This window comes from Rattus norvegicus, chromosome 2 (genome assembly GCF_021556685.1).
Source record: "Rattus norvegicus strain SHRSP/BbbUtx chromosome 2, alternate assembly SHRSP_T2T, whole genome shotgun sequence".
NCBI lineage: Eukaryota > Metazoa > Chordata > Mammalia > Rodentia > Muridae > Rattus > Rattus norvegicus.
The window spans coordinates 137,744,730-137,767,408 of NC_141535.1; the positions used below are offsets into that span (position 1 = coordinate 137,744,730).

The following is a 22,679-nucleotide window of genomic DNA, read 5'->3' on the forward strand; positions in this document are numbered from 1 at the left end:
AGTCTTTCCGTTGAACTAGCTCATTCAGTCAAAAAGGTCATAGTGTGTAAGCAAAGGGTGTTTCTCAGATGGCGTCATCACATCATGAAGCAATGTCATACAATTCTAGGAATGCCACCCCCACCCCAAATTTATTTTTTTAATATATTTTTCTGCTTATTCTATGTATCATTATTAGTGTGTCTGCATGTGCATACATGCTCATCTGTGTGTGTGCGTCATGGGGGCATGCACTTGCCTGTTGGTGTTCTTATAGAGATCAGAGGTCAGCATCAGGTGTCTTCCCCTATCACCCTTTACCTCATTTCTTAAGACCTGGTCTTAGGAGTCACCATTTCAGACTGACGGTGTCTCTAGGCTCTGCCTGTCTCTGCACAGAAGCCCTGCTGTCAGTCACTGATGCAGGCTACTGCATCCCACTTTAAAACAGGTACCAGGAAACCAAGCTCCTGTCCTCCCTTTACCCACTGACCCATTTCCCTAGGCTCTACCCTCTATGTTCTAAGCCTTGTCAGGGTTTAATGATTGGATTTAAAAAAAAAACAAATTTAAAAAGAACTGGAGTGAGACGATAGTTAAGAGCAGCGGCTGCTCTTCCAGAGGACCCAAGTTTGAGTCTCAGTACCCACATGGAGCTCAGAACTGTTTGTAAGTCCAGCTTTAGTGGATCTAGTACCCTCTTCTAGCCTCCATAGGTGCCAGACACACAGGTGATACACAGACATACATTCAAGCAAGAGACTCATACACATATAATATTAAATATATACTTACTATATAGTATAATATGATATAATATTATACATAATATAATATATTAGTTAGATATATATTTCTCATGATGGTTTCAAACATCTAATGGGAGATCGTTTATATTATTTTTAATTAATTAATTTTATGTATACAGATACTTTGCATGCATATATGTCTGTGAACCACATGTGTACAGTACCCATGGAACCCAGAAGACAGTGTCAGATCCCCCGAGACTGGCAGTCTAGAAGGGTATGAGCTGCCTTAGGGAAAACTATCCAGTGCCCTTAATCGCCGAGCCACTCTCCAGTTCGTTGACTCTTAAGTTATCATGCAAAGTAGATTGTTGCATTCTCATATGTTCATGTCCCAGCTCACCCCTTCCCTGTGCTCCCTCCCTGTTTCTGGCTGGCTCACTTCCTTAATGCTTTTTGCTTCTGGGTTATAAATAGTCCATTATCCTCTCCCTCAACACTACTAGGATCTCCTATATCCTTTTCATGATCGATGGAAGGGGTCATTTAATGCCCTACTCTTCAGAGTGTGTTGAAAGCCAGTCTCAGGTTGAAGTCTCTTCATACCAAATGACATCCTTTGCAAGCCCTTCCTAGTGACGGTTCCCCTGAGAGTACAGGTATGGGAGGTGTGCGAGAATCCTAGAATTAGCCAGGCATGATAGCACACACCTTTAATCCCAGTAGTCTGAGGCAGAGAGGTATGGAGATCTCTAAGTTCACGGCCAGCTTGGTTTATAGAGCAAGTTCCAGGAAGGTCAGGGCTACTCAGAAAAACCCTGCCTAACACACCTTCCACCTCACCCTGCAAAAAACTCTCAAAAGAATCCTGGAGTTGGATGGTCTTTATCAATCAGCCATAAATACCCCCTGCTCATCCTGCCTTGTGGCCTCCCTGGACTGAGTACCAAGAAGCTGGCAGAGGGACCAAATGCTCATTCTGACCCATAGCACTAGGCCTCTTGCTGGGTCTAATATTTCAACTGGGAAGCTAGCAGCCCACATTTTGAACATTCTTTTTCTCACTTTCATGAAACTGGCTTTGAATTACCCACGTGCCGATTGGGGTCAAACTTTATGGTGGTTTGTCAGAAGTAACAAATACGACGGGTTATGTTCAAGCCAATCAATTCTGTGATGGAAACTATGATTCATGAGAGGCCATGAGAGACGGAAAAATGGTCACTCAGCTAAGGCTCTTAATACAAGATCAGTAGGGTGTCTGAGGAGCTGTAGAGTATTCAAAAAATATCTATGGCAGAGTTGAATATTTTCAACCATAATTTTCTGGAACTGTAAGAAAGGACTTGGCCAAGAATACATAGAATATGCCCTGGGATGATTTTGTTTTTAAAGTTTATTTACTAAACCTTGTATGCATATATAAAACTAAGTATAAAGTGACTGCTGGTGGGTCTAGCATGTGGGGCTTGTGTCAAGCCTCGGACTCCTCACTAGGGTATTTACTGATGATCCAGAAAACGACTGTAGATGCAGGAAATGAGTCTGCAGCTCGGTGTGCACATTGTAGGTAAGAGGATAGAGAAGGCGTCTGTCCGAGGTCATCTGTGTCTAATATCAGCCTCTTTGCAGGAGAGCAATTTATCTGTGGTGTCTCAGAGTTCACTCTTTAAGGTCAGAGTCTCCCCTGCCCTGACTAATCTTCACTGTCCTCCTCTGCAGCTCTGTTGGTTGTTTCTGTTTCTACTTCTGCTGGTGACACAAAGCCACAGGTAAAAAGGTCCAACTGAGAGCAACTTGCCCTGGGTAGGATGTTTGTGTGGTGAGCTGTTCGGTTGACAGGAGAGGGTTTCTAACCTTGGTTTGTGTTGCAGGGAAAGGTGTGCCCCGGGCTAGGGAATCCATGAAGCCATGTGTCATTTTCTGCTCTTCCTACTGACCCCACCTTTACCCTTTCCTCTGACTCATCCTTGACGACAGCAGCTGGGGTCATGGACTGCCTCATTTCTAACAAAATGTCTCTGATCCAGGGCTTTGCTGAGGGTGATGTTCTCACCACAGTGTAAGACAGTCCACTGGCAAGTCCCCAGGGCAGATCCGTGCTGAGCCGAGCTGAGCGACGAGACACCTGGCAGGTCTCGTTGACACGCCTTGCCTTGCCCCGTTCAGGACATCTCAGACTGACCATTTGCTCAGGGGTGATGACAACTGAGATAAAACTCTTGTCTGTAATTCCTTGGCCGGACTAAAGTCTAGACGCACTGCCTGAAGCCGGTGCACTAGAAATCCGTGGGTGGCCAGCGGCGAGCAAGAGCTGAGGCATCACTGGTCACATTCGGTCCTAGAGATGTGCCTGGGGCCATGCTTTTGTAGGGCTTTCTTTGAGATTGATTTGGGGGCCCTGCCAAAATATATATTTGTAAACTCGACTTATTAGCATCAGTGATTTTACTTAAATATTCTTCATGCTGCATGATGGTTTTCTTTATAGGAGGACTTCAAACAAAGGCAAAACCCGAAAGACTCCTGCGTGTTTGCATATTTGTAACAGTCTGACAAAAACACCTCGCTGACACTATTCCCCATTACCCACAATTCAACTGAATTTCAACTATAGTGTGCTATAGTTTATTATTTCCAAAAGTATTTGCATGTGTGTATGACCATATCTCGCCCCACCCCACCAGTGGAAATACGCACCAGGAAAGAAAACCAATGCTAAACTTGAACTAGCATCTGCTTTGTGCCAAAGCCATTCTCTGTAACGGAGTACACACGCTGATGTACCTTTAAGTAGCCCAGACCCTCCTTGAAATGGTCACCTCACCAGGCCCAGGGCCCAGGAAACTGAAAAGGGAAGCCCCAGTTCCCACTCAAGCTGCTTGCCAACCCTTTGCTAAGCCTTGGCATGCTTCCCCCTCTGCCTTGCCCTGTGTGGCCTCTGGGACCTGTGAGTTCTGGCATGCCCCAGGGACTAGGAAGGATGAATGGCCAGTGGCTAGCATCAGCTGCAACTTCAATCAACTTAATACTGAGGAAAATGCCTTTCCTGTTCCTCACACGATTTCCCATGTGTTCAGGTGCTTTCCAACGATGCTGCTATTCCTAAAATAAAGTTTTGTTGTTGTTTGTGAGATAGGATCCTGTTATGAAACCCAGGCTAGTCTGACCTCGAATTTATGACCCTCCTCTTTAGTGTTAGGATTAGAAACTTGTTCAGTCATGCTTGGTGCTATGACACCCTTTGTTTACAGTCTTCTATATTATATTGTACAGAGGCACATTAGCAGAACCTTTGTGAGCTCTTTTCTCTGGCTAGCATGCCTTTACCTCACAGTCTCCCTTTCACCCAGATCCTGTCATTCCTGTCTTGGACAGTCAGCAGCACGAGACTCTGGTTTGCGGCCTGAGTATTCCACTCATTTTCTTGCTTATTTGGAAACACACGAGAGACAGGAGGGCTTTTGGGACTTTCATTGTTACCGTGCACAGAGGATTGTGGTAGGGATGGGAGCTCACAAGTAGCTAACAGTTTGCTAAGTTGCTCTGGAGGAAGCTGCTGTGATTTTTATCAGTGGACTCTTCTTGCTCCAACCCATCCAAGGCGAACAGAATGCAGAAGGTCAACTCGGGTATTTCCTCCAGCAAAAAATAAGTCCCTTTCCTTTCCCCTTTCTGTTGACGGTCTTCTCTCCTTGGTGTTTGACCTGTGTCTGATGCCCTTCTGGCCTAGTAGATTATTTTAGGGACTGATGTCATGGAGTTCAGAGGGGGGAAATAGCTGGGATGGTCAGTCACATCTGCGTAGTTCTTCAAAGAAAACGAGAACTCTTCTGATGAAAACGAACCACCGGAACACGCAGTTGGGTGGAATTTGGTTTTTACGTTTGGCCCTAGCCAAAAGGCAGAGAAATTATATCCACTCCTTTTAAATTAAAAGTTTAATTGGTGCATAATAATCACATGTATTTGTGGAGCACAGCAGCTGTGTGCGATACATATAAGTTTGATGTATGTATATATTTGTAATGATTAAACTGAAGAAGTCCTTAGCATTCTTATCTCAAACGCTGGTGTTTGCTTGCTTTGTTTTGCTGTTTTGAGATAGGCTTGCACAAAACACAGGCTGGCCTCCACCTCACTGTGGGTGAAAATGACATGGAACTTCTGATCTGATCCGCCTGTGACTACCCTTCTAAATCCTGAGACTGTATGTGTTCATATCACACCCAATTTTTTTTTTTAAACGGAATGCTGGGAATTGAACCCTTGACTTTCTATGTACTAGCCAAGCACTCGACCAACTGAGTCCCATCTCCAGTGCACTTTTTAAAAGTCACTTTCTGGCTTGGAAGCATTCTGAGTCCTCTCTTCTGACTGTAAATTTGCAGTGACTTCTTTTTTTTTTTATTTCTATATTTTTTTTTATTAACTTGAGTATTTCTTATATACATTTCAAGTGTTATTCCCTTTCCCAGTATCCGGGCAAACATCCCCCTCCCCCCTCCCCTTCCTTATGGGTGTTCCCCTCCCAACCCTCCCCCCATTGCCGCCCTCCCCCCACCAGTCTAGTTCACTGGGGGTTCAGTCTTAGCAGGACCCAGGGCTTCCCCTTCCACTGGTGCTCTTACTAGGATATGCATTGCTACCTATGAGGTCAGAGTCCAGGGTCAGTCCATATATAGTCTTTGGGTAGGGGCTTAGTCCCTGGAAGCTCTGGTTGGTTGGCATTGTTGTACATATGGAGTCTCGAGCCCCTTCAAGCTCTTCCAGTTCTTTCTCTGATTCCTTCAACGGGGGTCCTATTCTCAGTTCAGTGGTTTGCTGCTGGCATTCGCCTCTGTATTTGCTGTATTCTGGCTGTGTCTCTTAGGAGCGATCTACATCTGGCTCCTGTCGGTCTGCACTTCTTTGCTTCATCCATCTTGTCTAATTGGGTGGCTGTATATGTATGGGCCACATGTGGGGCAGACTCTGAATGGGTGTTCCTTCAGTCTCTGTTTTAATCTTTGCCTCTCTCTTCCCTGCCAAGGGTATTCTTGTTCCCCTTTTAAAGAAGGAGTGAAGCATTCACATTTTGATCATCCGTCTTGAGTTTCATTTGCTCTAGGCATCTAGGGTGATTCAAGCATTTGGGCTAATAGCCACTTATCAATGAGTGCATACCATGTATGTCTTTCTGTGATTGGGTTAGCTCACTCAGGATGATGTTTTCCAGTTCCAACCATTTGCCTACGAATTTCATAAAGTCGTTGTTTTTGATAGCTGAGTAATATTCCATTGTGTAGATGTACCACATTTTCTGTATCCATTCCTCTGTTGAAGGGCATCTGGGTTCTTTCCAGCTTCTGGCTATTATAAATAAGGCTGCAATGAACATAGTGGAGCACGTGTCTTTTTTATATGTTGGGGCATCTTTTGGGTATATGCCCAAGAGAGGTATAGCTGGATCCTCAGGCAGTTCAATGTCCAATTTTCTGAGGATTCTCCAGACTGATTTCCAGAATGGTTGTACCAGTTTGCAATCCCACCAACAATGGAGGAGTGTTCCTCTTCCTCCACATCCTCGCCAGCATCTGTTGTCCCCTGAGTTTTTGATCTTAGCCATTCTCAGTGGTGTGAGGTGAAATCTCAGGGTTGTTTTGATTTGCATTTCCCTTATGACTAAAGATGTTGAACATTTCTTTAGGTGTTTCTCAGCCATTCGGCATTCCTCAGCTGTGAATTCTTTGTTTAGCTCTGAACCCCATTTTTTAATAGGGTTATTTGTTTCCCTGCGGTCTAACTTCTTGAGTTCTTTGTATATTTTGGATATAAGGCCTCTATCTGTTGTAGGATTGGTAAAGATCTTTTCCCAATCTGTTGGTTGCCGTTTTGTCCTAACCACCGTGTCCTTTGCCTTACAGAAGCTTTGTAGTTTTATGAGATCCCATTTGTCGATTCTTGATCTTAGAGCGTAAGCCATTGGTGTTTTGTTCAGGAAATTTTTTCCAGTGCCCATGTGTTCCAGATGCTTCCCTAGTTTTTCTTCTATTAGTTTGAGTGTGTCTGGTTTGATGTGGAGGTCCTTGATCCACTTGGACTTAAGCTTTGTACAGGGTGATAAGCATGGATCAATCTGCATTCTTCTGCATGTTGACCTCCAGTTGAACCAGCACCATTTGCTGAAAATGCTATCTTTTTTCCATTTGATGGTTTTGGCTCCTTTGTCAAAAATCAAGTGACCATAGGTGTGTGGGTTCATTTCTGGGTCTTCAATTCTATTCCATTGGTCTATCTGTCTGTCTCTGTACCAATACCATGCAGTTTTTATCACTATTGCTCTGTAATACTGCTTGAGTTCAGGGATAGTGATTCCCCCTGAAGTCCTTTTATTGTTGAGGATAGCTTTAGCTATCCTGGGTTTTTTGTTATTCCAGATGAATTTGCAAATTGTTCTGTCTAACTCTTTGAAGAATTGGATTGGTATTTTGATGGGGATTGCATTGAATCTGTAGTTATACCTAAACCACACAAAGACACAACAAAGAAAGAGAACTTCAGACCAATTTCCCTTATGAATATCGATGCAAAAATACTCAACAAAATTCTGGCAAACCGAATCCAAGAGCACATCAAAACAATCATCCACCATGACCAAGTAGGCTTCATCCCAGGCATGCAGGGATGGTTTAATATACGGAAAACCATCAACGTGATCCATTATATAAACAAACTGAAAGAACAAAACCACATGATCATTTCATTAGACGCTGAGAAAGCATTTGACAAAATTCAACACCCCTTCATGATAAAAGTCCTGGAGAGAATAGGAATTCAAGGCCCATACCTGAACATAGTAAAAGCCATATACAGCAAACCAGTTGCTAACATTAAACTAAATGGAGAGAAACTCGAAGCAATCCCACTAAAATCAGGGACTAGACAAGGCTGCCCACTCTCTCCCTACTTATTCAATATAGTTCTTGAAGTTCTAGCCAGAGCAATCAGACAACAAAAGGAGGTCAAGGGGATACAGATCGGAAAAGAAGAAGTCAAAATATCACTGTTTGCAGATGATATGATAGTGTATTTAAGTGATCCCAAAAGTTCCACCAGAGAACTACTAAAGATGATAAACAACTTCAGCAAAGTGGCTGGGTATAAAATTAACTCAAATAAATCAGTAGCCTTCCTCTACACAAAAGAGAAACAAGCCGAGAAAGAAATTAGGGAAACGACACCCTTCATAATAGACCCAAATAATATAAAGTACCTCGGTGTGACTTTAACCAAGCAAGTAAAAGATCTGTACAATAAGAACTACAAGACACTGAAGAAGGAAATTGAAGAAGACCTCAGAAGATGGAAAGATCTCCCATGCTCATGGATTGGCAGGATTAATATAGTAAAAATGGCCATTTTACCAAATGCAGTGACTTCTTGCTGACTTTAGTCACCCTGCTGAGCTTCAAAACACGAGGAGACTTATTCTTCGTGTCTGGCTGTGATTTGCTACTTCCTATGATCCACTTGCTGTCTTCACTCTTTCCTTTTGACCCTTGATGGCCTCTGTTCTACTCTCTTCTGTAGAGAGAGATCATATGTGTGTGTGTGTGTGTGTGTGTGTGTGTGTGTGTATGTGTGTGTGTATGTGTGTGTGTATGTGTGTGTGTATGTGTGTGTATGTACACATATGTATGTATATGTGTATATATATATGTGAAAACATGCAGCATTTCTCTTTATGTCTGGCTTATTTCCCTTAACATATGATCTTCTAGCCTCATCTTATACTTCTTTTTATAACATTCCATTGTGTGTGCACACTATACAACATACCCGTTTTCTGCCCTTTGGTACACACCCAGAGGAAGGACTGCTACGTTATGCAGCAGGTCTCACTCTCATTTGTGAGGCACACCTATAGTGGTCAGTGACTGTACTCACAGTTCCCCTCAGCAGTGTATGTGAGTACCCTTTTCACTGCAGTAGCCTCGAAGAATTTCTTATTTTTATGTTTTGATAACCTCCTAACTCTAACGACTCACGCGGTGTTGACTTACCCTGTCCTGGTCTGCACATCGGTTCCTGGCACGTTGTCTTTACGAATGATCTATTCTAACTGCCTGGCTGTCGTTAAATTAGATGATAAGGGTGTAATGATAATGAGAAAAACTTGGCAATTCAGTTTGATTTCTTAAACAGTCTAGATATTTGTCCCTAGTTTCCTCTCATTGTAAAAATATTTTCCCCATTCTTTAAGTTTCTTCTTTACACTGTTGGTTTAAAAACAGAAGCCTTTAAATCTGATGCAGCGCTATTTGTCTGTTGTTTGCTTTTGTTGCCCACACTATACTTTCGGATCTTTTAAAGAAGATCTATGTATTTTTATGTGTATGAGAGTTTTGCCTGCATATATGTCTGTGTGCCATGTGATTTACCTATGTGATTTACATATATGTATGTGCACCATGTGCATGCAGTGCCTAGGAGGTCAGAGGAGGGCATTGAATCCTCTGAAACTAGAGTTGAGAGGAGGGTGTGAGCCACCATGGTGTAACTGAGGTTCCAGGTAGGATAGTTACTGTCATGCGGGTGCTGGGGGTTGAATCCAGGTCCTCTGAAAGAATAGTCAGTGCTCTTAACCACTGAGCCATCTCCCAGTCTTTACTTCAGAGTCTTATGTAAAAAGAAAGAAAAGACAAATCTTTGCCAATTCCAATGTCCTAAAGTGTTTCCCTGTGTTTTCTCTTAGTAACTTAATAATAACAGGTCTTACATTTATGCCTTTGACTATTTTGAGTTGTTTTTATTTATAATGAAAGATGGCTCTGCTTTTAATCATTTATGCACAAAGACACAAATACACTAATTTTTCCAGCACCATTTATTGAAGAAAACATCTTTTGTATTGTACATGTTCTTGGTAGGTTTTTTTGAAAACCTGATCAGCTGTAAGTAATGAATTCATTTCTTTTGATTTCTCTATTCTTTACCATTGGTTTATGTGACCATTTTTTTTTTAATGACAGTATTATGCTGTTTGTTACATTGTTTTGTGGTCTATTTTGAATATAGCTGTGTTAGCAAGTTAGAACAAGTAATTAATATCTACAGTGCTAAGCCATGCTAACTCTAATCTGCCCTGTCTTGAAGAGGACATGGCCTATGGGGTATAAATTCTTTCTAGAATGTTCTAGAAAGATGTCTAACCATAAGTAGAAGTTTCTAGAATAAGTCTTAGGATCTGTGATCGTAAGTCTGGATTCCATATTTTTAGTTATTTTTTATTCAAGGAAAATGTCTGTTTGATATCCTCTTCCTCCTTCTCCTCCTCCTCTTCTTCCTCCTCATCTACTAGGTCTCAAAATATAGCTTAGGCTGGCCTTAAACTCTCAGTCCTCCTAATTACAGGCATGTACTGTCATGACCTGCTCTGAACTTTAAATTCTTTTTTTTCTTTTTTTTTTCCTTTTTTCTTTTTTTCGGAGCTGGGGACCGAACCCAGGGCCTTGTGCTTGCTAGGCAAGCGCTCTACCACTGAGCTAAATCCCCAACCCCTGCTCTGAACTTTAAAAACTTTAATATTTAGTACTTTTTCCTTCCTTCCTTCCTTCCTTCCTTCCTTCCTTCCTTCCTCCCTCCCTTCCTCTCCCTCCTTCCTTCCTCTTCTTTCTTTCTTCCTCTTTCTTTCTTTCTTTCTTTCTTTCTTTCTTTCTTTCTTTCTTTCTTTCTTTCTTTCTTTCTTTTTCTCCCCCTTCCCTGCCCGCTCTCTTTGAGACAGGGTTTCTCTGGTAGCCCTGGCTGTCCTAGAACTTACTCTGTAGACCAGGCTGACCTTGAAATCAGAGATCCACCTGTTTTGCCTCTCATGTTCTGGTATTAAAGGTGTGTGCCACTCCACCTCCAGCCTTTATTTAGCATTTTTTCCAGTAGGAATAATATTAGTTCTTTTCTTACAGGACGGTTTTGAGAGTCAATGAGGGACTGGAGAAATGGCACATAGGTTAAGAGCACTAGTCTCTTTTTCAGAGGTCCTGGGTTTGATTCCCAGCACCCACACTCAGTAACCCTCTGTAACTTCAGTTCTAGGCGATCCAATGTCCTCTTTTGACCTCCTAAGGCACTACATCCCATGGTGTACAAGCATACACATATATCAAATGAAAATAAGATCCAAGGGCGCTAGAATTTGTGGTACTTGCCTGCAATCATAGCACTTGGAGGCAAAGCAAGGAGATCGGGAGGTCAAGGCCATTCTCAACTGCACAGTTTGAAGCTAGCCTGAGTTACACAAAACCCTATCTCAATAAAATAGAAGCAAAAATAGGAAAGTTGTCTTTTAGCCAAATGGCAAGGTTGTTATAGAAACGTCGGAGCTGCACTTTCTTTTGTTCACTAGGAATAAAAAGAATACATTGTTTCCTTTCCTTGTGAGACACACACACACACACAGAGAGAGAGAGAGAGAGAGAGAGAGAGAGAGAGAGAGAGAGAGAGAGAGAGAGCATGCGCCTGTGTATGCCACACAGTCAGAGGATGTGCTGGTTGTTTTTTGTCAACTTGACACAAACTGAAGTCACCTGAGAAGAGGGAGCCTCAGCTGAGGAATTACGGCCATCAGATTGGCCTGTGGGTATGCCTATGGGGCCTTTTCTCGATTAGCAATTGATGTGGGAGAGCCCGGACCACTGTGGGCGGTGCCACCTACCGTAGGGGAGTAAGGGAGTGAGTGGAGCGGTCTGTGGAAGCACGCCAGTAAGCAAGCAGTTCTCTATGGCCTCGGCTCCAGTTTCTGCCTGCAGGTTCCTGCCTTGATTTCCCTTGATGATGGAGTGTGATCAGAGTTAGCCGCGCACACCCTTTCCCGGCCAGGTTGGTTTCAGCCAGTGTCTTATCACTAGAGCGGAGCGCAGCTCGCAGGAGTCCATTCGGTTTCTTTTCTACCGTGTGAACTGTGGGGACTGAACTCAGGTGGTCAGGCCTGGTGGCACATCCCTGTACCCACTGAGCCATCTGGCCTGCCTCCAAATAGTGGGTCTTTCAGAGGAGTTGGTCCATGTGAGTGGCACAGAGTCTTAGAAGCGTTAGCTGCCCCATTTTTACAGGTGGGGACGCTGGCGCGCCATCGTCACATCTTGTCTCGACTGCCCATTTCCTCTTAGTTTTACTTATCTGCCAAGATCTTTCTTTCTCCTCAAGGGTTTTTCAAAGTCCTTATCAGGGACACTGGCTAAGCACCGCAGTGCACAGGACTCTGTGCACTATGATTGCTTCCTCTCTGAAAATGAAAGCAGCCTTCTGAGCCTGCCGTGGAGGTCATGTGCCCCTTGTCACTGTTCTGGAGACCGTGGTGTAAACAAGGGTAGAGTGCGTTCTGTCGGGCACAGCAAACATAGTGTCACGAAGCTGCTGTCTAATAACTAAGAGCTTTGTTGAGGCATGCCTCATTTTGGCCTGGCTCCATATTTGATGGAACAAGAGAGGAGTATACCTAAAGTAGAAACGTATTCATCATATTTTTTTATTTATCAGATCTCGAAAACTGTAACCTTCTTAGGTTAATCCCATCTAAACATTCATTAAAGCATCAAACTATGGACACCATTAAGCCCAGAATGCATAAGGGAGATCTTAGCTCATCAATGTATAGAAACAAAAACCTGTTTGTGTTTTTCTTTTAGGGGATGATTGACATGAGCGCTGGAACATTTAACTGTGGATTGTAGCAAACGAGTGCTAAGAGAATAGACCTTACCTGAACTCACAGGGAATCTTTGGAAATCGAGGTGCAGAAGGTCCAAAGGCATTTAGAATAATTGGATTGTTTTTTTTTAAGAAAAGAAAAAAAAGCACCAAGAACATACTTTTTTTTTTTTGCATCTAGTGAACACCGATAACAAAAAAGAAAAACTGTTCACGCATGAAGAGATGAAATAAAGGTATAATTTTGGGGGTGAGGGAAGGAACTACATTCCCAAGCAGCAACTGGCGTACTACACAATGACAATGACTTGGAGGAGGAGGTCAGGCTAGATCTGCAAGAAACCATTTGCAGACTGAAGAACAGGGGGCACCGGTGCGTGTTAGCCCCACTTTGTGAGACAAGGCAAAGCACTGGCACTAATGCGGTCAAAAGAACACATTTCCAGGGCTGAGGATGTAGCTCGGTGAGCAGAGCCCACGCGCAACATGCCCGAAGCCCTGGGGTTCTGTTCCCGTCCATAGGCAGCAGCTCACTCACAGAGACACTAAAACACACTGAACGTTTCACTCATAAACCCTAAGGTTTATTAGTAAGTGAGAAAACGTGTTGAAAGTAAAATTTCAGGGTAAAAATACTTGCTATACCTCGAATGTTCAGTGTTTCCCAAGGTTTCTGTGCTAAGGATTGCTCTGGGAAGTAGTAGAACTTTCTGGAGATAGAGCCTCAAGGAAGGTTTTTGGACTTTGAGAGCAAGCCGGTGAATGGGGCTGTGTGGGCGTGGTCTTTTCCTCTTCCTCTCTTTTACTTCCTTGACTTGAGTTGCATTTCTACCATGATGCATTGCCCCATGTTCAAAGCTACAGCAGCAACCAGTCACACAGACTGAAACTTCTAAAAGCACGAACCGGCACAGATCATCTCTTTTTACCGAGCATCTGAGGTATTTGTTCCGTAATGGACTGCTGACTGACATCACACTAGTGCTGAAGTTGGGAATCTCTGTCTACTCGGCGTGGTTTCTTGCCCTGGAGAAGGTCTGGCCATGTGGTCAGGGGGATTTACCTGGTAGAGTGTATTTAGCTTTGAGAGATTTACCTGGTAATTTGGCTTTCAGAGATCCTGGCTGTCCAAGGCAGTCATGAGTCAGCTGACCAACAGTTCCAGTCAGCTCCTGTGTTTGTTCCTCCTTCTGGACTGACCTTTCGTGTATTGCGGGCCAGTCATGTTTTATTTCCCATTGTTTCTGGTATAATTTTATAGCAGAATGTATCAGAAGACAAATGGATTTCACGAATTACATGGCGACTTAGCTGTATTACAAAAGGTAGTGAATTTAGGATGAATTTTGAAACGACTTTTGATCCCGGTGTATTCGTGCTTACTTCGAATAGAAGTCTGAAAGCCTTCTAATGGCGTTCATATGCTTGAGATAATTCAGGACTCTTTGAGACGATTGTCTCTTAAGTACGTATTTATCCTTAAAAGAAAAAAAAATAGACAAAGCTCAAAATTAAAGAATATGTAGATGTTTTCCTTTATTTGTACCTTTGAGGACATTTTCTAAAACTTTCAATAGAAAACTCATGTTACTATTGCTCTCATCCATGCTTATCAGTGAAAACTCCCCAGGCTTACAGTCACCCTTGAAGCATGTAGAATATCAGAGGTGCTGAGCCTGGGGGTAGAGAGTTTTAGAGGTGGATAGATAGCCAGGATATTTAAATTTCTGTTCTTTTCCTAATTACCGAGTAGCCTTGGAGATGTTCAGATTTTTTTTTTTTTTTTTTTTGTCTCAGGGTCTTCAAGGTCTTGTAAGCCAATGTATAATTCTTGGAATGTTCTAGAATTTCTGTGTGGTGATAGACTCAGTGTTCGTGGATCTTCCTCACCCTCCAGATGAAGGAAAGGAGGGTCTCTGAGTTAACCCCACTGCCACACTTCCATCAGTAAGACGACATGACTCCCAGCTCAAGTTTCTCCCGCTCCCCCAGTTGGCTCCCTCTTCAGGCAGTGGCCTGAGAGCTCTTCCACTAACACATACATTTAATGAAACATCTACAGAATATCCTTGGGACTGCAATTATAGGAGTAGTCACCTATAGGAGTGGGCAATTAGTGTTGGAAGCTCCGGAGGTGAAGACCTGGGAAGCCAAGGTCTATAACTTGGCTCACCTCTGAGCGCTGGCTGCGGGAAATCAGCGAGCTGGCTCTGGTACCAATTGTGTGTTCATGGTCCGACACCAGGCTTGCCTTTGCTCTCTCTGTTGTCTTGATGGGGACCTCTCAGGCCATGCATCACCCTTTAGGTCCCTTGGTCTCTCCCAGTTGTGCAATTCTCTCCACATCTTTATGCCTGGCGAGATTCAGCTTTGTGCATCAAGGGGAATGTTAACCTGAGTCTTTCTCATGGAATACCCTTTAAAAGAGTAGTTCTCACCTATGGGCCATGGCCGCTTTGGTATAAAATATTTATATTATGGTTCATAACAGCAACAGATTATAGTTAGGAAATAGCAACAGAAAGACTTTTATGACTTGGGGTCATCACAGCATGAGGAATTGTATCAAAGGGTTGCAGCATTAGAAAGGTTGAGAGCCACTGCTTTAAAGAAATATTAATATGTATTATATGCACGAAAGTTTTCTTTGGCTAAGTGGATTTGTAGAAAGCTATGTTAGATAGTTATAAGAAAGTTCTTTTAAAATTGTCTTTCCAGAGTTGTAAATATGTCTAATTGCTCCTGAACCTCTGAGAGAAAAATAAAATATGTACTGATCCCAAACTTAATGGGCCACTGGCTTTTCTTTTACAGATACCTGGGTACTCAGGTTCCTTGAGCACTCTTTGGTAAAACTTGGTGTAGGCAGGCTATTTTACCTTGGACTCTCACTTCCTTCACCTGAGGTCTTTACTGCCTATCCCTCCTCTCCCACCCCCTCTCCCACCTCCTCTCCCACCTCCTCTCCCTCTCTTTCCCTTTCTCTTTCCCCTCCTTTTCATTTTCTATCTCTCTCCTTCCTTCCTACCTTTCCTCCATCTCCCCTTTTCTTGGGCAGAAATTAGGAATTTGTCCTGGAGTGATCGTTGAGCTAAGAGGGCTGGATAAAAATGTTGTTCTTATATGAAAGACTATACCCGTCCCTCTGTTGGAGTTAACTCTACTCATTAAAGAAAATTAGTCAACAGTCGAGCAACTTTGATATGCTTTTTCATTTTTCCCAAAGGCTGGGCCTTTTTTAAGTATACATCGTGGCAATAGGGCTTGAATATTCATTCATTTATGCAACAAGTACTTTCCTAGTTTCTGCTCTGTTTGAGTCTATTTGCTTTCTCAGAAAGAATGGGACCGTCTATACAGGGACACCATCCTGAATTCTCAGTTCTGCTCCTATTTCCTTTCAAATAATACTGTTTGCGTTTTCCTTTGAATAATGATGTTTAGTATTTGTGGAGTTGAAATAAGCAGTTGGAACATGCCCAGGCTTTATGCTAAACTCTGTTTATCTTCTTAATTTCTGCAGACAGCCAAGAAGAAAGCTAAAATCTGGGTGGTACGAAGAAGGACCCCTAACAAAAGAAGAGACATCTTCCTGAGCCACATCTAATATGCCAGAAAAATAAAATCTGATTTCTCTCCCTGAAGCACTCTCTTTCATCTTGTAGGAAGTAAGGATTGAGCCAGCTCCTCAAGATCCTCAGAGCATGTGCATTTGAACGTTTTTAACAAAGATGAAGAGTAGCCTCTGGGCTCAGGCCTGGAGGGGAAGTAGTTTGCTACTTCTTGGTTACATCTGCCTGGTGCATGAAGAAAAATTCTCAAGACACTGCCACTGTCACTGTTAGATCTTTTATCCTGACCCCTCTTTTTGCTGTAGACGGTGGTGAGAGGCATCATGGGCCATAAAGGTATGGACATAAGCGAATAGGTTCTCACATGCTCACAATTAGCTTCACACCTATGGAGACAACTACTTGGCCACAAGTGAAATTAAAGAACTAGTATTTGCTTAGGCCACGGGACACTTGGCTTTTGGACTTAGGGGAACACATTTTTGTTGTTGTTAAAACACCAGGGTCTGGGTTAGGGGTGCAGCTCATTGGCAGCATGGGAAGGTCCCAGGCTCTATTACCAGAAAATTCAAACAGTACCAGAACAAACAAGAAGCATCTACATGGGAAAACACATTTCCTTCCTCCCTCCCTCCCTCCCTCCCTCCCTCCCTCCCTCCCTCCCTCCCTCCCTCCCTTCCTTCCTTCCTTCCTTTGTTTCTTTCTTTCAGGAAAAACACTTGCAGTCCAGGTCCTTTATTTCCTTTGTGTCCATTAGGCCATGAATCCCTTTGGAATGGGCTCCAGCAGCTCAGGCTCCTTCCCGTTAGTCCTCACAAAGTGGGCTTCTCCGGGTGTCACAGGCTGGCGCTTCAGCTGAACTCAGGCACCCTTCTCTTTGGCTTCCTCTTTCTTCTGATCGCTCTCCTTCACCCGCTTCAGGAAGCTGTCTCTGCTCTTCAAGTGCTTGATGTGCTCGATCCACGCATTGATCCTCTTGGCCAGAATCTTGCCCTTAACTGCTTGTTTACAATGATGCCCACTGCATGCTGAGTGACGTTGTAGACTCTTCCGGTTTTGCTGTGGTAACACTTATGGGGCATTCCTTTTTGAAAGTGCCCATTCCCTTGATGTCTACAACATCACACTTCTTGTGGATTCCCATGTATGTGGTCAAAGGAACAACTCCATGTTTCCTAAAAGGCCTAGAGAACATAGACCGAGTGCCTCTCCTCTTTCCCTTCATGTTCGTCATTTTGGTGAGTCAACTGGAAGATGGCTGCCGAGGCCTGACACATTTTCTTATGGATAGCATAACCCTGACCCTCCATGTTACCTTAGAGCCTGTTGATTTTCCCGACCACCTCCACTGCCATACATCAAAGAATATTCACCACTAGAAAAATATCCAGTTAATTAACATCTCCCTTGGACTGTTTCATAATACTTATTGATCCTAGTGCCTGCCTTAAAAGTATTTCCTGCTAGCTTAAAGTTCTCATCAATTCCTGTCACAAGGTTTTATTGGAGATGTGCTCTTGAGCTCTTACACTGTTATTTTAGCTGGTGCAACAAATATTTGTTAACTGCTCACCACTTCACCAAGCCATCTATCTCCCTTTTCTTCAGACACAGAGTGTATTTCTCCAAAGAGGACATGTACTGTAGGCAAAGGGAGACCATATGTGGCTTTTTTAAAATCCTACCTACACGTGAGTCCCTGTTTTTCCCTTCTACTTATTTATTTGGGTGTGCTAGGACTTGAACCCAAGATCTCTCACTTGGTAGGCAAGGGCTTTCCTACTATTGAACTCTGCCCTTGTCCCCACCTCTATTTTTGTTTAAAAAGTGGGCATGGGGCTCTGGGTTGAGGGGATAGAATCCAGGGCAGAAGGAAGCTCCTAGGCTCTTGAATCGTGGTGGGGTGGGTTTAGGAGCTGGGGGATAGGAAGGAGGTGGAGGAAATACCTCACCCCAATATTCCTTTCTGACTGTGTGTGTAGGAGAAACAACCTTCTATATCCTCCCAGCCTCTTTGCTGTCTTGAGTTTTGTGTATGTAGTGGATGGGTCCTGTTACAGTCCCTGAGAAGCATCAGGAAAGTGTCAAGCAGAGTGGGGTAGCAGAGGCACGTGCACTTTGGAGCACAGCAGAGTTGGACTCACAGCTCTGGTATTTATTGCTGGGTGACCTTTGCCATGTTTCTTAATTGTACTGCTGAGGTAGTGTCTGTCAGATGACCAGTAAGTCCTGAGCTACTTGGTCTGTATGCATTCTGAGCTCATGTGACAAGAGCTGCTTTTCTTTCAACTTATTCTTACTCTCCTCTTTTCACGTCTTTGACAGTACCAGAGGTCAGACTTGGCATCTCTGAATACTAGGCAATGATTATAACACTAAGCTAAAGTTCTTGTCCACAATAATTTTTCTTACTGAGATTACTCTCTTACACTCTTACTCTCTTGCAAGCTTGTGTGAACCACAGAGTATCTCATATTTCTCTCTTTCGCTCATCATGGCTAATGGCTTAATAGCTAGTTAAAGGTTTCAGCTGCTCAAAGGTCCTTGGAAGTCATTCCTGAGACCCATCATAGCCGCTGAATCCAGCCATGCTCAAGCCATATCTGCATTTTCCGTAGAATAAGGAAAGCATCACTTGCTGCTTCCCTGAAAAAAAGAGATGAAATACATTTTAGAAGGGAGAACTGGGGGGCTCCAGCAGCTGCAGTTAGATGGGAACATATCTTGCAGCTGAAGAATGGTGATTACTGACCTAGAACAAAGCAACTAACATTTCCCCATGCAGGCAAGGTCTTGCTGTCCCTGGGGTGCCTGCCTATGGCCTTTGACTGCTTCCTTTACTGGCACTCAGGGGTGAGTGTTTGTGGAGGGTGAGAACCCATTCCTGGTTCCAGTCTTTGGGCATTTTCTTCTTTGCCAGTACCACCGGAGCTGTGCTGTATCCAGTGGGTACAGTTAAGTGTCTCAGTGGGGAAGAGGAACCAAGTGCTAGGAAATCCACATTCTCTGTGGCGATTATCACAGTGAGCTCTGAGCCATGACATCTCAAATCTTATGCTCCGTCTTGCCTTATAGAGACTGACTAAACTGCTAATCTCATTAAAAAAAATCATTGTAAGATCATGAATTAGCATCTATACCTATGTATGAATACATTAATTAAATATATGTATATACATTAGTTAAATGCATACATCTACATCTACATATTTATAAAATCAATTAATTTGTTTTTGGCTTATGTTGCCTGTCTTCATACTAAGCTAGAATTGTGGGGAAATGCTTTAATGGCCTCTGAACTGGAGATTATTTAGATAACTACTTTAAATGCTATCTTTGCTTTGCCTATCCAGATACAGTCACAACACAGAGCTGTCTTGTGGGTACAACTCTCCCAGCACAGGGGATGGTGGTGGTGGTTGTGGTACATTGGGGGATGTGGAAAGGGGGGTGTGGGGGTTTGAGTAAAATTGGCCCCAATATACCAATAGGGAATGAACCTATTAAGAGGTGTTGCCTTGTTAGAGAAAGTCTGTCACTAGGGGGTGGGCCTTGAGGTCTCAGATGCTCAAAACTGGCCAGTGTTGTCACTGTCATTTCCTGCTGCCTTCAGATCCAGATGTAGAACTCTCAGGGAACCTCCCCAGCACCGTGTCTGTCTGCATGCTGCCATGCTTCCCCACCATTATGATAATGGACTGAGCCTCTCAACTGTAACTCAGCCCCAGTGAAGTATTTTCCTTTATAAGAGTTGACATGGTCATGGTGTCTCTTCACAGCAGTGAAATGGTAGCTAAGACAGAGAGTAAGACGGTGGTAGTGACTGTGTGCTGGTGTTGGTTTCCATCTACCTTATTTTGCAAAAATAGAGCTGAAGCTGAGTTCTTTATTCTACTTGTACCAGCTTTTTATAAGGAGGAAGGGTATATAAAAAATTCTCATTTTAATACCGTTAAGCAGCAAAGGAATAGACTTTTATTTAAAGGCATGTGTCCATTGGGGTAATATAACTGTTTTGATATTTTCTGGTATGGTCTATTTAGAATTCTCTAAGCACTCAAATGTGGTCAATTGCGGTTGAATAAGGTTCTCTTTTATGCTTTTTGTTAAAGAATTATTTACTTAAGGAAGGGGGTCTCAATCCATTCAATTTTTTCTTCCAGCTTTCTAGGATTCCCAGTGAGGGGCAGAGGAATTCTGTGGCTAGTATAAGACCTAGAGATGCAAGTGATATGGAGATTCTGACCAGTGAGCACCCTTATCAGCACCAAGGCAGAGACTATTGTTGTTGTCCTTACAAGTAACCATTTTTGTCATAGAAAGGTATAGAACATGCATGGACGCAGCCTTGAGTATGGAGAGAAGTCAGATCAGGGACTCTCATGTTCAATTCACTTCGATCTCATGCTTCTCTGTCCTCCCAAAGACCAAGAGAATATGAGCAAAAACATCTTTCTTATTCAGTTTCTGCATGTGCACATTCACATGTGTGGCATACACAAACCTGTGCTATCACGAGTCACACGAGACCTTGCTGTGCATGGCAAACCAAGTTTGATGCCATCAGTGGAGGGGTTGACCACACCATTCAGGCTTTGCCATCACTAATTATATTAAAGAACCTGCCCTTCACTCTCACGTACGTTAGGAGATGCACAGTGGTTCAGTCAGGAGAAAGTGAAGATGGCTGTAACATACTGCTGTGTGCTCGGCCACACTCTGTGAGCAGGCATCTACTGACTTCCTTTTCTGAGGCTAACACGTCATTTTGGAGAGCATCATTTACCTGGCCAATCTTTGGTCAAAGCTAAAGATTCTTTGAAAAGTCCATGCTCCCACTGTAGAGTCCCGGTGGACTCACAGGGTCCTGGTCCCAGCCTCCTGGGCGGGTGTTTTTGTCCCAGAAGCTCAGAGAAGCCCTGGTAAGTGCAGGTGCTCTTTCTTGAGGTTGGGTCTGGAAGGGCTCCTGGACATATCTCCTCTTTCCTGGTGGTTACTCTGGGGAACAGGACTGTTTCAGGCCATCTGGTTTCCTTCAGGTTAGGGTGTCTGGGCAAGGTCCTTGTTAAGCCTGTCCAACTATAAAGAAATCCCTATGGAGAGCCAAAATGCAAATCGTTGCCATGCAGGGTGGGAACCTGCCCTGCCACAAACCATTTCTCTGCAGCCAACTTGACATTTCTGACATTTCTGTGGGAGCAGTGCTCTGTAGTCTCATGACATGCCTAATTTGTGTTGTATTTTTAATATTCTTGAACGTGTCCATCTAATGAGAGGAAAACAATGTGTGTCTCAGCAGAATCTTGTCTCCACTTACAAATCTTTCACTGGCAGAATTCACATTAATGCTAATGAAATCTTAATGCTGGAATTGTGTTCTGCAGTGGGGGGATGGTCTCCCCTGCACTGAAACACATTTTCTTCTCATTACCCCACCATCTTTATTAATGTTAACAGTAATAAAGAGAATTAGGCAGGATGGCTTCTGGCAGACCCCAGAATTAATGGGGGCAAAAGGAAGGAAGATAAATGGTTGGACGGCTCAGATCTATTTTGATAGTGAATGAACTGTGTCCTCCTGGGGCCCTCAGAAGAGTTGTTTAGTTCTAAATGAGGAGTATCATGAATCACTGTCACCCGAGAGCTGCTCACACTAACCAGGAAGAGCGCTGGACGAGCCTGGTTCTACAGAAAATATATCCTGAGGTGATTTCACAGCTGGTTTTGTGTGTGTGTGTGTGTGTGTGTGTGTGTGTGTGTGTGTGTGTGTGTGTGTGTGTGCATCTGTGTGTGTGTGTGTGTGTGTGTGTGTGTGTGTGAGAGAGAGAGAGAGAGAGAGAGAGAGAGAGAGAGAGAGAGAGAGAGAGAGGAGGGGGTTCATGGCCACATATCTGTGAACAATAAACAGCTTAATCAAAATATGTTCACTCTGAGATGTTTTGCTATGGGGCTGTATTATTTCATGTATATACACAAACATTTCATGGTTCTAATGTCCTGGAGACTGTCTCACTATGAAATATTTTACATACAGCATTGGAAGTAAGGATTGAACCAGTGAAACTTTTCTTTCACGGTAGAGGGAAGAATTTGACGATGTGGGAAAGTGAATAAAAGTGACAAATGATGCCTCTCCTACGGACTTCTTTCCTTCGGGGGTGGGGTTCTCCAAATTATTATTATTATTCCTGCCTATTCAAGCATCCAGCATCACTATGTCAGATCTCCCTCCTGTTCCCAGGTCTGTTTGTCATTCTGAAAGGAGTTGAGACACCTGTAAGTTGTCCCCAGACAGTAACTGCAAGGACATGTCAGGACAGGAGGTGTGGGACCCTCCATCATCCCTTGAGGGTTGCTTGGTTTCCTGTTGATTTAAGCAAGACCTATGCCATAGAGATTTTGGCTGGAGCAGAAGGGAGTCAAGAGCGGTCCATTTGTTGAAGGCCAGCCTGCTTATACCTGGAGGGTACATTGTTTGGAGGCACTTCCGTTTGAACTTCATGTGTCTCGTTCTAGCCTTGTTACCAGAAATCATAAATACCACACCCCTTTCCATTCAGACAGCCCCTTAGGGGCCCCTCACAACCCTAAGCTGGATGCCGCAAGATACGGTCTACATGCTGACTATCTTGTTACATCAGCTGAGTGGTATGGTTATCAGAAAGCATCATGGGCTAATAGGACCCGAGAC

General features: G+C 43.5%; 1 long non-coding RNA gene across 1 annotated transcript; it reads left to right on the top strand.

The window, feature by feature from the left end:
• The first annotated feature begins 11,238 nt into the window (after window positions 1–11,238).
• LOC147996250 (uncharacterized) lies at window positions 11,239–16,058 on the top strand. Its single transcript, XR_015671641.1, has 3 exons — window positions 11,239–11,585; window positions 12,395–13,357; window positions 15,940–16,058. It is a non-coding gene; the product is annotated as an uncharacterized LOC147996250 (long non-coding RNA).
• The last annotated feature ends 6,621 nt before the right edge of the window (window positions 16,059–22,679 follow it).